Source organism: Macaca thibetana, chromosome 5, assembly GCF_024542745.1.
Source record: "Macaca thibetana thibetana isolate TM-01 chromosome 5, ASM2454274v1, whole genome shotgun sequence".
In the NCBI taxonomy this organism is placed as follows: domain Eukaryota; kingdom Metazoa; phylum Chordata; class Mammalia; order Primates; family Cercopithecidae; genus Macaca; species Macaca thibetana.
The window spans coordinates 113,336,720-113,352,260 of record NC_065582.1 but is presented as its reverse complement, the minus strand read 5'-3'; positions in this window follow the sequence as shown (position 1 = coordinate 113,352,260).

Genomic DNA, 15,541 nt, shown 5'->3' with positions numbered 1-15,541 from the left:
AGTCAGGTATTATTAGATTAAATTGAGAAAAAGAACAGGATTTAACAATATGGTGCCTATGTAACACACACTCTAGATTTGAAGATACAAGTGGGTTGAAAGTCAGTTGGGTACAGTGGCTCATGCCTGTAATCCAAGCACTTTGGGAGGCCAAAGTGGGCAGATTGCTTGAGCCCAGGAGTTCAAGACTAGCCTGGGAAAATGGTGAGAGCCTATCTCTACAAAAAATAAAAAAGTACTGGGCGTAGTAGTACGTACCTGTGGTCCAGCTACTTGTGAGGGGGAGGTGGAAGGATTGCTTGAGCCTGGGAAATTCAGGCTGCAGTGAGCTGTCATGGTGCCACTGCACTCCAGTCTGGGTGACAGAGTGAGACCTTGTTTCAAAACAAAACAAAAACAAAGAGGTTGAAAGTAAAAGGATGGAAAAAATACACCATGCACACAACAACCATAAGAGAGCTAACGTGGCTATATTATTATTGCCAAGTTAACTCGATTCTGGTAATCATTTCACAATGTCTGCATGTATCAAATGATCACCTTGTATATCCCAAATATATTCAATTTTTACTTGTCAATTATACTGCAATAAAACTAGAAAAAAAGATAAAACAAGCCAATGAATATACGAAAGGCCACAAAATGATTGGGCAGAGACTGCTGTTTTCCTGAGGGACTGAATTGAAAATTCTATAGGACTTTTTTCCTGGGCTGATCAGTTATTCCAGAGAGGAATCCTCCAGTTTCATGACTGGGGCAGAGCAGGTATAGCTTTGGTGGTGTTGATGTGGTATGAACTTCCTAGATAGCATTCTGAGAGTTTAGGGGCTTAGGTGGGCCAGGGAATAAACATTCAGATGTGAATTCTCCATGTCCACTTTTCAAGATATCACCTCTCTTCTACCCTAAATTGTGCTCATTCTCCCTACACTACATTTTTTCAGCTTCATTTTTTTTTTTTTTTGTTTTTTCTGAAACTGGGGTCTTCTTAGACTGAAATAGAATAATTGCCTAAATGGGAAAATTAGGGAAAGGAATTAATGGGAAAATTTTTAACTTCTAAATCTTTTTCAAGTTTTCACTCATAACTACTTTCTAAACCCTGAGCCACACTTTGGCCTTAATCTTTTCTGGGAATTCCAGCAGGAGTTTGAACGTTCCTTTCTGCCAGATTAGTTACCCTACATCTCCTCTGAATTTTCCATACAGTTACTTCTGTTATGTGTTGTCTCTTCCTTTCCTCTGTCTTCTTAAATTTCTGATTTTGATAATACTTCCCTTTACTATCATCTTGGTGGGATTTTGGCAACAGCAAACAGAAATATACTTATTCAATTCAGCATGTTTGATCTTAATGTGTAATTCCTCAGAAATTAGTCAACAGAGTAAAAATAAAACAACTTTGGGCTAAGGAGACTTAGTTCAAGTACTGAGTCTATGTCACACTGATGATAGCATAATAATGAGGTTACGTATTTTCTCTGAAGCATTGTTTCCTCAATGGGGAAACATGCATAATAATACCTATTTCAAAAATGAGAAAAGACAGAGACAGTGCTTTTCTGACTTGCTTCTTTGTGGCTGTATTCATCATCATCATCATCACCATCATCATCACCATCATCATCATCATCATCCAGGCTCCAAATAAAAGCAATATGCCCCAAAGTGTCTTGGGTCAGTGTTTGAAATTTTCTTAAAATTTCAAGCTATTGTTCCACCTTTCCAATCAGAAAGAATTTGCTTTGAAGAGAACACGAATCACAATTTTGGAGTCTATTACATATGAAATATAGATGAGAAAGCTGAATTCAATTTTGAAGATTGAGTGGGATGAGATGATAGTGAATAGAGGGACCATAAAGTCACAGTGGTATAATAAGTATTAAAATCCTTGGAAATGAGATTTGTGGGCCGAACATGTTGGTTCACACCTGTAATCCCAGCACTTTGAGAAGCTGAGATGGAAGGATCACCTGAGGTCAGGAGTTTGAGACCAACTTGGCTAACATAGTGAAACCCCGTCTCTACTAAAAATATAAAATGTAGCTGGGCATGGTGGCTTGCCTAGGGTCTCAGCTACTCGGGGAGTTGAGGCAGGAGAGTCGCTTGAACCCGGGTGGCAGAGTTTTCAGTGAGTTAGCTCACCAGCCTAGGAGACAGAGTGAGACTGTCTCAAAGGAAAAAAAAAAAAAAAAAAGAGAGAGAGAGAGTTTTGCGGTTTAATCAGAGTTTACTAAACTACAAATCTATTGTTTAATAAGAGCTTTCACAATAGTATGTCATTCCTTTAATTCTAGCACTTTGGAAGTCTGAGTCAGGAGGATCACTTGAGCCCAGGAGTTTGAGAAATGACATTTGTGAGGTGTCATAACTTATTTATGATATTTAAGGGGAAAATACATCTATATACATAAATATACATGCATACATATATATGATACACATATATATGATATATATGTATACATATATCCGATACACATATATATGATAGATATGTATACATATATATGATACACATATATATGATATATATGTATACATATATACAAATATATACATGATACTACTTGAAGGGAAATTATATATATGTAAATCTATCTATATATTTTCATTTTTCAGCTAATTGCATTTTTGAAATTTACTTTTTCCTCTTTTCTGTCTTTAGATTTTAAGTATGATGGCTTTATGGTCATAACCCTTCCTTGCTTAATATTACTTGCCTGTATTCATGGGTAATACTGTCTTTGGCATGAATAATTCATTTATAAAATAACAAGCACATCCTCATCATCCCAAATTAACCCAATGAGTATTAAATGGAAAGTTAAATAGCTCATTGACATTCTTGTGAACCAGCAACACCACGGTGGAATCTGATTGGCAGAAATAATAACTAAAAATCACACAAAAAAATTAAAATTCGGGAACCAGAAGAAGTAAATGCAGATATCTGACTGTCATAAATAATAAATGCCTGCTATTCAATATTTAATATAAATACCAGTGTATTTCAAATGTGATTAGCATCACAAGCAAAAACACTTTTTATTTGTATAACATTAATTTCTGGACAAAAGCCTTCTAGTCTTCATGTGCCTTGTAAATGTTTTCTCTGTATACAGGGAACTTTATTTAGGCAAGATCGTTTTTGACTGGAAAATTATCCCATTAATTAAATACTTTTCAGAGTGCTTTGCACACAATTTCATGCTACTAGATTTAAAATTGCTGTATTTTAAAATGATTAATAAGTTGTCCATGTATTTTGTAAACATTCCCAAAGAAGGTAGTCAGTAAAACAGTAAAATTGCTGGAGTGCAAGTATTTATCACTGATCCAATAAGATTTTATGTAGCCTGTAACTGCAATATTATATATTTTATGCTTCCTCTGTCTTTGGCGCGATATACATTAAGTTATTTTCCATGAAGTTAATTTCACAATCAGTAGACATCTCTGAACAATATTTTGTTACAGTTTCATGGGTACTAGATGTTTACAGGGGTCATTACTTTCCCCCCAGCTAGTGATAAGGAGCCAGACAACCTGAACTCACATTGTTTATGTTCTGAAATGATGCTTGATATCTAAGCTATAATTATCTTTTATTTCCTTAGATCTATCACATTTATAAACTTCTTCTCCTACTTTGAGATATATTACTAGCTCACCTAAGAGCTTACGTAGCTCCATGGATACCAAAGGCATGTCTAGAACAGTGTGTATTTTTTAATTTAAAAAAATGAGGGGAATCTATTTCAGTTCTTGGGTTTTTTGTAGGTAAGAAGGAAAAGGTAATTTTCTATCCTACAAGTTGAGGAAAAGGGAATTTTCTATCCTATAAGTTGACTGAAAATATAATATTTCATAATTCAAATATATAAAATCAAATATTTTATGAATGTGTATGTATATACATGTGTAATATGTACTTATATATGGTCTGTAGCACCATAAACCTGTTATAATAAGTAGAATGAGTTTTATGAAAAATAGAGTTACTCAGTTAAAGCAGCTGGATAAGGATTTGGTATTTTTAAATTTTAGTGCCAGCTCTCTGTCACTGACCTATTTTGTGAACTTAACACAAGTGGCTCAGTTTTTTATTTCTGTTCTAAATTAGAGACTGCCATATTGACTCAAGTAATGGTTTTATGAGAAAGAATAATGAATGAAAAGGGGTGTGAAACTAGTGACCAATGATTGCTATTGAAATTGTTTATTGCCTCAGGAACTGTAGTGATGCGGCACCTACCTTTGTGCATTTACACATATCTGGGTTATTAGGATCTTCAAAGTCACTTCTTGGTCACAAATTTTGAAAGCAACTGCTTGGGAACCTACTGGTTATGTTAGTACTGAGTTTGGCCTAAACAATGCCTCTAATTCTGCAAAGTCAATTGCTGTTTCTCAGAAAACATATTTCCCCACTTGGAAAGAAAAGGTTACAATCATTTTTACTCATTTGATTATTGTAAGAATCACAGTGCTTTGAAAGCCAGGAAACTTGCTTGTAAAATTCAAAGTGTAATATAAATGTAAAATATTTCTGTAAGTATTTCAGAATCAAAATGTACCACAGGTAAACTATTGGGAATATTTAGTAAACTGCGATGACTTTCAACTTAAGAATGTTCATAGCTTTAATTTTTTGAGTTGAAGTAATTCTCCTTCTGCTAAAAGTTTTAACAATAGTTATCAATGATCACACCATGATCTTGCAAACTTCTAAGTTAACCAACCACTCAGCCACTATCCTTTCTTTTATTTTCAAATGTCTTTAAAAATAATCTCTACATATGATTTTGCTTTCTTGTATTTATACAATTTTTATTCCTTATAGGCCATAGTTTAGCTTCCTCCATTCAAATAAAACTGTTCTATTGTCACTAAGAACTGTTTTCGTCACTAACTTTAAAGACTTCTTTCATTTTTTATTCTCATTGAACCATCCACACACAGTACTTGAAAGTTTGATTATTCCCTATTTCCTGAAATTCTTGTTCTTTTGCTTTCTTTAAAATTATCTATGCTAGTTATGTCGAGTTCTTTTCCCATTTCTCCCTTTCCTTTGCATTTCACACCCCATCCTAAGCCATGAAACATAGTCACTACTCAATATTCAATATTTTGTCCTCATCTTTTTTCACTTTTCTCTCTTATCCATTTCTCTTTCATTAATAAATTCTTTTCTATGGCTTCATCAATCATTCAAATGATGATAAATTCCAATTCTATATCCCTGATTTCTACCATTTCTCCATTATTATTTCCTAATACTCCCTTTGATAGCTTTGAAATTGGCAACTGTAACATGAACATGTCTGATGTTTCTCACATGTCTGATGTTTCTCACCTTTATGATCTGGGTCATTCTCTGATTTTGGTCTCAGCCATTTCCATTTCTTTTCATGCCAAAATGCTAAAACTACAATTGTTGCATAAATTCCATAGCTGCTAAAAATTTTTAAACCAGTTAAATTAGAAAGACTAGAAATTAGTGGCTAAGGGAAAACATGCTGAATTTTAAATAAAATAGGTTGTAAGTTATTAAAATTAGAATTGAAAATAGTATGGTAGGCTATCATTTTATATTTAATTTTTCTCAGTTCTCATGGATTGAATTCTCTCAGTGGGGGTTGATATTTCAAAGGATTGATACCTATTTTTATTTTTATTTTTGGCAAGAGGAGGCAGTTATATGAAGAATCATTTGTTATATGGAGAGCCAAAATTTACTCCAGATCAGTAGTTCATTTTGTTAAGTACATTTTTGTTTTACTCAGTTTCCTGATGTAGAAGACATTTTTGTTCTATTATGCAAATATGCTTAATGAATGTCTAAAGAATATGGGAGACTGTACTAGGATTTTGAAAGACGAAAAAATTCAGGCACAGTTTTTATGTCAGGGAATTGAGAGTCTTGATGTAAACTTATGTGAGAGAATATATGCAAAAAATGTTTATAATACTAGATAGAGTCAAATAAGTGTCTTAAGAGAGAAAGAGATAAAGTGCTTTGTGGAGTTTATGATACATAATAAAATATATGTGGCTTGGTGTTTTACTCATATGCAGGCAGCAATTTTTATTTTTGCTAGCCGTCTGTAGTTTTTCATAATGAGAAACTGAGTTGTGTAGTGAACGGGCTCATGGCCTCTAGAGCCAAACTTCTTAGATCAGATCTGTAATCACTTACTAGCTCTATGCTGTCTGTGAATTTCTTCATCTGTAAATCATGTATAATAATAATAGTTTGCCTCACATAGTTATGATAAAATTAAATTGAGTATATTTGTAACTCACTCAGAACAATAACTGCCTTATAGAAAGTAGTACATACACGAAAGCTAAATGTCTTAATAATATTACTATAATTTTTCTTCAGTCAGATTAACAATAACTTCAATTTCAGACTCATTTTTACTTCTAAAACTTTGATATATTCCCATCTAAGAATCTGACAATAGGCAATGATCAAAAGTCTTTTCATAAAATAAGACAGAACATAGGTGGATTTCATCCAAAATTATGGATGACGATATCCTATGAGTAAAGTCCATACTCTATGTAACATAATGCTTTTGGTTTTTGAAAGGTATACTTCAAGCAAAAGGATTTTTAAAAATGAGAATCATAAGAAGTTAATTTCCCATTCTTTAGCGTATTTGTCTTGAAGTATGTTGTCTGACTTTTATTGAAGTCTCCAGGGACGGGCTAAGTTAGAAATACTATCAGTGTGTTTATATACTCATATTTTGCTCCAGGCGCTTTCAACTATAATGGATATTAAATGTTCAAAATGTTTGAATATAATTATTTAGCTCTCCATTAAAAATTTTTTCTATTAAATTGGAATCTACAAATTTGTTAACAACATCTCTGCAATATTAATTTCTATTTCATATTATTTCACATGCAGAAGTTTGTTCTTATTAGACTAGTGAGAAACTAATTGAAATGTGTAACTTTTGATTATAGTTACATTTAAAACTAAAACTGCTGTTTTAATAAACATTTGTAAGAACTTCATAGGATGAGATATAACACTATTTTTCATTATTCTCCACTTTTACAATTTGAGATTAATGTTATAACACCCTTTACATTAGGATATCAACAAAATAGAGGAAAATTTGGGTAACAAAGTAATATGATCCCTTTTTTCAGTTATAGAGAATTTGATATTGAAGATTTACTATTGTGTCTGACGTTGTTATTATTAGTGTTTTTACATTGAAAAGAATTTGAGAATTTGAGATTAAAAGCTTTAGACACAAAGGTAGAAGCCATAGTTATTCAAAAAATTATGAGCATATATGATGGGAAAGAAATAATGAATCTGTTCAAATAGAAATTGGATAAATTTTACAGCATCCCTCTAAGCATTTAGAGCAATATTGTTTAAATCATTTGACTTAGGGTAATGTTTGTATATTATTATGATGAAATATAATATCTGTCTTTAAAATTGATAACATAATTAAATATATATATTATGTGAAAACAACACATAAGTTATTATATAATTTTAAAGTATAATACCTAAACATAATTAGACAAAAAATATAGACATAGTCTCTCTATATATATAGCCACTTGTTAGTATTTTAAAAGATGATTTCACAAATAAGTCAGAACTAGAGCTCAAGAACTTGTTTAAAAGCGATGGTGGCTGAATCCTATGACTGTGCAATGAGAGACACTTAAATCTTATGAAAGTGAAGGTGAGGATGATTCCAGCCTGGTATTTGATTTAAAAGTAGTCTCAGCTGCAGGAAAAAAACAAAAGAAGGAGTGTAAAAGAAGGTCACCCTGAAACATATGCAATAAAACAAATAGTTAACACTTTAGTAAAGTAATCCAGAAAGAAAAACAGATATATGCTGCCAGTGATGGATGCAGGTATGAAGTAGAAAGACATTGGAAAGGTTCACATTAAAAAATGATCTGTACAGATGAGTATAAAGAAAAGGAATTATAAAGTACTTGAGCACCAACTACATTATGGTTCTGAAGCACAAAATTTGAGACAATTGTGAAGAAGCCTCAACTGACTCTCACGTGGTTTCCTCTACCTTTATTTATATCAAACCAGTGAAGGAGCTCAGTATCCCATTTCTCTCCAAACCTCCCCTCCCGGCTTCACTCTGTCATTAAAAAAAAAAAAAAAAAAAAAAAAAAAAAAAAAAAGTATTTCTTATCCATTAATTGGATTTAATTATTCTCAAAAATATAAATAATTAATCTATCATATTGTGCTCATGGCTGACTACTCTATTTGTTAGGCTGGGCTGACCTTGGGCCTAATAATTTTATTCCATTTTTAAAAATTAAGTTCTGATTCCAAGTTTTGAACAAGTTAACTGAATTTATCTGATTGACTCCACATTCTTATTCCTCATTTCATACATCTATAAAATGGGTTGTTAACTGCACTATAATAATAAATAAGCTTTAAAAAAGTTGATGAACATGCCATTTAATCAACTGTAAGGGAAACGATGAAGAAATATTAGTGTGCCAGAAGGCAATCAGAATATTTCCAGTTTACAATGCAGAGCTAGATAATAAATGAAACTGGTAAAAAGACAAATTGTACTTTAGGAAGTGTTCAACTCTGATAACCTGACCAACTTTGCAAAAGCTCTTGTTGACATGCTGGAACGATTAACATTATATTAGGAGTGAGAAATGTCCTGGTTTGTGCAAATTATAATGTAACTTGATTTTGTCTTTTTTTTTTTTTTTTAAATGAATGAAAGGTATATTTCCTGCTTAAACACATGTGGACCTCATATCCAGGGTCTCAAATGCACAGGTAATGCGTAATCACATTTTGAAATGTTTAATGCTTATTTTGTTCAAGCTTGAAACTCTTATTTATTACTGATAATTGTTCTAAAGTATTTCTTGCTTTAACCTAATGTAGCTATATCTTCCTTACTTATTGTTTATTTGCTTATTGCTTATTATTTAATTTACTCACGTTTGCTATAATGATAGGCTCTTTTAGTACAGGACCCTGAAAGTAGATTGCTTTTTATGAAGAATTTCAATATAATCAAAAGGGAAGCTTCATGTTCTCTTAAATGCTTATTAAATATTAGTTGATGGTGATGATAACCTTTTTGTACTTTAAGTCCAACTTGCAGTAGTAATTCAAGGCATATTTGAAAGAGAATCTTGATTTTCATCTCAAACTCTTTTGCTTGTACAGTTCTTGAAGATAACTTATAAAGATAATGAAAAAATAATAATTCCTTCAATTCTTTATACTGATTTTAGAGTTCTTTCATTTAATTAACTAAGTAATGTACACATTTATTTTAAGGTCTTACCTTTAAATATTTTTCCTTAACTTATGAAAATGAAATGCATTCAAAGATGAATGAAACTAAAAGATTTTGAGCCTACAAGGATCTATGGACTGGTGAGAAATGAATAATCATTAAAATATGTTCCACTTAAGAGATGACATGAGGAAGTTTGATTTGCAAAATTGATTGAGATATATTAATGAAATCAAATAGCAAATAGAACCATAATTTTGTTTGCTACTTTTCACTGTCACTGATTTTAGTTGTTGGTTGAAACAGGGAGATTGTATAATGTCTTCAAGAAATCCATATTTAATTGTTTTAATATTGATTGTCTTTCCTAGAATTTAAATTCTTTTTCATTATGTAAGCATTTCAAAGATTTGCCTTTTTTTAATGAATGACTTTGCTTTCTAAAGCACCTTCATGCCTTTGCAACAGTTTTCAGTTATTCAAGTATCCTTAAACTTGTAACAAATGATAACCATTTGGTAGTTAAGAGAAAATGGCAGAGAAAGATTGTACTGTATACCTCATCCTTAGTTATAACTGAAATAATATAAATAATTTAGAATTCAGGAAATTAATTCTTTTTTAAACAGCATACCATTATTTAGTGAAACAACTACTGCTATCTGGTATGCTTTTGTTGTATATTAATAGAATGAACTCCATGTTTTTAAATAAAAGTAAAATGAATATAGCTGTACAATTCTAGAAATAAAGAAAACTGTTTTTCTTCAATGTACTAGATATTGCAAAAGCTCCTTTTCAAGGCGATCAGGTTTACATATGTAAAAAATTGGATATGAAACCATAATACATAAGGTCACTGTTTCATGTAGGTGTTCTTTTTTTTTTTTTTTGAGACGGAGTCTCGCTCTGTCGCCCAGGCTGGAGTGTAGTGGCCGGATCTCAGCTCACTGCAAGCTCCGCCTCCCGGGTTTACGCCATTCTCCTGCCTCAGCCCCCCAGTAGCTGGGACTACAGGCGCCCGCCACCTCGCCCGGCTAGTTTTTTGTATTTTTTGGTAGAGACGGGTTTTCACCGTGTTAGCCAGGATGGTCTTGATCTCCTGACCTCATGATCCGCCCATCTCGGCCTCCCAAAGTGCTGAGATTACAGGCTTGAGCCACCACACCTGGCTCATGTAGATGTTCTTAATAGTGCCTTGTGATAGGTGACAACTGTGTTATTTAGGTAAAACCATATGATGCTGTCACAAATAAGTCTAAAATGTAGTTAACCTGAACTACTATACTGTTTCATTTCAACCTAATTCATTTACAATCAAATAATAAGATTTTAGCTAAGTTCTTGTGTCTGTTTACCACAGCTGGTATGGTTGTAATTTACTTATATCAATGGAATTATAGCAATATATTCAGCAATTATGTTTGAAGTGTTTATAGAAAATGACATCGCCTTACAATGAACGAGCCAATAGTATTTCTACTTTGGGATGGATAAATCCATAGGGAAGAATATCAGATAGTATTTTACTAGATTATTTTATGGTTTTATTCAATGAACAGTTCAAAAATTTATATAATTCATTTTTTACAAAGCTTGAATAAAATGAAACCCTTGATTTGAGGAGATCAGAGTCTATGGGAATTAAGTGTCTCTAAATAAAGAATTGTCTTTTAAGTAGGCACAGTAGTGGGAGAAATAAATTCCACTTGGAGTCATCAGGGAGGGATGTGATAATATTTGTAAGGGAAACAACTTTCAGTGTGAGATTGTAGTTGATATTTTAGGTATGTAGAATATGTGCAGCAACACAGAGGTAGAAATTATTTTCTTTTACCGGATTGTGTTAGGTAACTGACAACAGCTAGAGTGTATGGTACATTATTAGGAGTAGAGTTTGTAAGTGGGCATGACAGTAAAGGAGTAGATGAACCTGAAAACACAGTTGAAACGGACTCCAAATATATTTGAATGGTGAGTTGTTTGAACTTCGTTTTGTATGCAATGAAAATCCAGAGAAAGTTCAACAGGAAAGTGACATGATCACCACTTTATTTTAGAAAGCGAAAGGTAGCATCAGAATGAAGATGTGGAAGATTAATATAAGAGAGGAGATGAAAAAGGTAGACTCAATAGCAGGCTATTGAAATACTTAATGTGAGAAATTATGCAGTTTGGATTAAGGAATTCTACATGGACTACAAGGGAAATTAACACATGGAGGTGATACGAAACATAGAAAAAGTAATGTTTCAATCTGTTGTATAAACATCCTATGATCAATATATCAGTCAATTACATTTGTCTCATACATACACATTTCTCTAAAAATTAATTGGTTCTCTTAATAGACTCACAAAGCTTTGGTAATAAAATAGATCCTCTGTAAATGTGCTTAGATGAAGTGAAAAACCATGAATGGCATAAGAATATAGGTCCATTTGATTATGCCTTAAGGTGACTATGAAACTGCTTAGGTTTCCTTGAGGTTTCTCTAGAGATAAGATCATCTGGAACACTACTCCAAAAGCAGTCTCATGTTCTTGAGGCTGAAACTTGTTATTTTACAAGGACTGAAATAACAAATTAAAATAGCTGAAGTACCTTTAGGTGAATATTTTGCCTTGCTGTTACTCAGCTGACAAAACAAGAAAATTCTTAAGAAAGAATGAATTTGCCCTTTGACAATAAGAAATTATAGGTGACAACTAATTGTTTGACAGAGATGCAAAACATGGATTCTGTTTCCCTTCTGTGTTGACATCGGGCTGACCTTTGGCTCACTTTGCACAGAAGGTTCCAGTCACATTCAGAATGGATTATGGCATACTGAGCACTGTCTCAACATGTTCTTACTGTCAGCAGATCGCAGGAGGGATTCCCTGTGGAGGATGTTGTAATCTCCCACTGGATGCTTTTTTCCTTTTCCTTTCTTCTTTTCTTTGCTTTGAAGAGCTGGACAAGAAAGGTATCTGAGCTGAAAGCTCAGGAAACCTGGAGGGCAAGTGCTGACATTCATGAGATCAGAGTTACTCTTGCAACAGCTAACCAGCAGGGTAAACAGTTTGCTACAGCTTTAATAAATGAGACCAATAGAAATAGATGAGTTAATCTGCACATTTTTCATTTTCTTACTCAGCTAGTAGTCACTGAGCTCTCTATCATATAATTTTTCCCCATACCCTTTGCTATTTCTTTCAATTAACTCATCATCTGCCTTCAGTCTTCATAAAACAAAAGCAGCATTCAAAAATGTGATGTGTTTCCAGCTTTTCTGCCCTGCTTTTTTCCCATCTTTGTGGTTTTATCTGCCTCTGGTCTTTGATGATGGTGACGTACTGATGGGGTTTTGGTGTGGGTGTCCTTCCTGTTTGTTAGTTTTCCTTCTAACAGTCAGGACCCTCAGCTGTAGGTCTGTTGGAGATTGCTTGAGGTCCACTCCAGACCCTGTTTGCCTGGGTATCAGCAGCAGAGGCTGCAGAAGATAGAATATTGCTGAACAGTGAGTGTACCTGTCTGACTCTTGCTTTGGAAGCTTCATCTCAGGGGTGTACCCCGCCATGTGAGGTGTGGGGTGTTGGTCTGCCCCTAGTGGGGGATGTCTCCCCGTTAGGCTACTCAGGGGTCAGGGACCCACTTGAGCAGGCAGTCTGTCTGTTCTCAGATCTCAACCTCCATGTTGGGAGATCCACTGCTCTCTTCAAAGCTGTCAGACAGGGTCCTTTGCGTCTGCAGAGGTTTCTGCTGCTTTTTTTGTTTGTTTAGCTGTGCCCTGTCCCTGGAGGTGGAGTCTACAGAGACAGGCAGGGCTCCTTGAGCTGCTGTGGGCTCACCCAGTTCGAGCTTCCTGAAGGCTTTGTTTACCTACTTAAGCCTCAACAATGGTGGGCGCCCCTCCCCCAGCCTCCCTGCTGCCTTGCGGTTAGATCCCAAACTGCTGTGCTAGCAATGAGGGAGGCTCCGTGGGCCTGGGACCCTCCCGGCCAGGTGTGGGATATAATCTCCTGGTGTGCTTGGTAAAGCACAGTATTGGGGTGGGAGTTACCTGATTTTCCAGGTGTTGTGTGTCTCAGTTCCCCTGGCTAGGAAAATGGATTCCCTTCCCCCTTGCACAATAAGAGCACATCTCCCCCTCCAAAGGAACACAGCTCATCACCAGCAACAGATCAAAGCTGGATAGAGAATGACTTTGACAAGTTGAGAGAAGAAGGCTTCAGTCCATCAAACTTCTCAGAGCTAAAGGAGGAATTACGTACCCAGCGCAAAGAAACTAAAAATCTTGAAAAAAGAATGGAAGAATGGATAAGTAGAATAATCAATGCAGAGAAGGCCATAAACGAACTGACAGAGATAAAAACCATGACATGAGAAATATGTGACAAATGCACAAGCTTCAGTAACCGACTCAATCAACTAGAAGAAAGAGTATCAGCGATTGAAGATCAAATGAATGAAATGAAGCAAGAAGAGAAGTCTAAAGAAAAAAGAGGAAAAAGAAATGAACAAAGCCTTCAAGAAGTATGGGATTATGTGAAAAGGCCAAATCTATGTCTGACTGGGGTGCCTGAAAGTGAGAGGGAAAATGGAAGCAAGTTGGAAAACACTCTGCAGGAGAACTTCCCAACCTAGTAATGCAGGCCAACACTCAAATTCAGGAAATACAGAGAATGCCACAAAGATACTCCTTGAGAAGAGCAACTCCAAGACACATAATTGTCAGATTCACCAAAGTTGAAATGAAGGAAAAACTGTTAAGGGCAGCCAGAGAGAAAGGTTGGGTTACCCACAAAGGGAAGCCCATCAGACTAACAGCAGATCACTCGGCAGAAACTCTACAAGCCAGAAGAGAGTGGGGGCCAATATTCAACATTCTTAAAGAAAAGAATTTTCAACCCAGAATTTCATATCCAGCCAAACTAAGTTTCATCAGTGAAGGAGAAATAAAATCCTTTACAGATAAGCAAATGCTTAGAGATTTAGTCACCACCAGGACTGCCTTACAAGAGATCCTGAAGGAAGCACTAAACATGGAAAGGAACAACCGGTACCAGCCATTGCAAAAACATGCCAAAATGTAAAGACCATCGATGCTAGGAAGAAACTGCATCAACTAACAAGCAAAATAACCAGTTAATATCATAATGACAGGATGAAGTTCACACATAACAATATTAACCTTAAATGTAAATGGACTAAATGCTCCAATTAAAAGACACAGACTGGGAAACTGGATAAAGAGTGAATACAACCATCTTCTACAGTATTCAGGAGACCCATCTCATATTCAGACACACACATAGGCTCAAAATAAAGGGATGGAGGAAGATCTACCAAGCAAATGGAGAACAAAAAAAAAAGCAGGGGTTGCAATCCTAGTCTCTGATAAAACAGACTTTAAACCATCAAAGATCAAAAGAGACAAAGAAGGCCATTACATAATGGTAAAGGGATCAATTCAACAGGAAGAGCTAACTATCCTAAATATATATGCACCCAATACAGGAGCACCCACATTCATAAAGCAAGTCCTTAGAGACTTACAAAGAGACTTACACTCCCATACAATAATAATGAGAGACTTCAACACCCCACTGTCAACATTAGACAGATCAATGAGACAGAAAGTTAACAAGGATATCCAGGAATTGAACTCATCTCTGCACCAAGCGGACCTAATAGACATCTACAGAACTCTGCACCCCAAATCAACAGAATATACATTCTTCTCAGCACCACATCGCACTTATTCCAAAATTGACCACATAATTGGAAGTAAAGCACTCCTCAGCAAATGTACAAGAAAAGAAATGATAACAAACTGTCTCTCAGACCACAGTGCAATCAAACTAGAACTCAGGACTAAGAAACTCAATCAAAACTGCTCAACTACATGGAAACTGAACAACCCGCTCCTGAATGACTACTGGGTACATAATGAAATGAAGGCAGAAGTAAAGATGTTCTTTGAAACCAATGAGAACAAAGATACAACATACCAGAATTATTGGGACACATTTAAAGCAGTGTGTAGAGGGAAATTTAGCACTAAATGCCCACAAAATAAAGCTGGAAAGATCTAAAATTGACACTCTACTATCACAATTAAAAGAACTAGAGAAGCAGGAGTAAACACATTCAAAAGCTAGCAGAAGGCAAGAAATAACTAAGATCAGAGCAGAACTGAAGGAGATAGAGATACAAAAAACCCTCCAAAAAATCAATGAATCCAGGAGTTGGTTTTT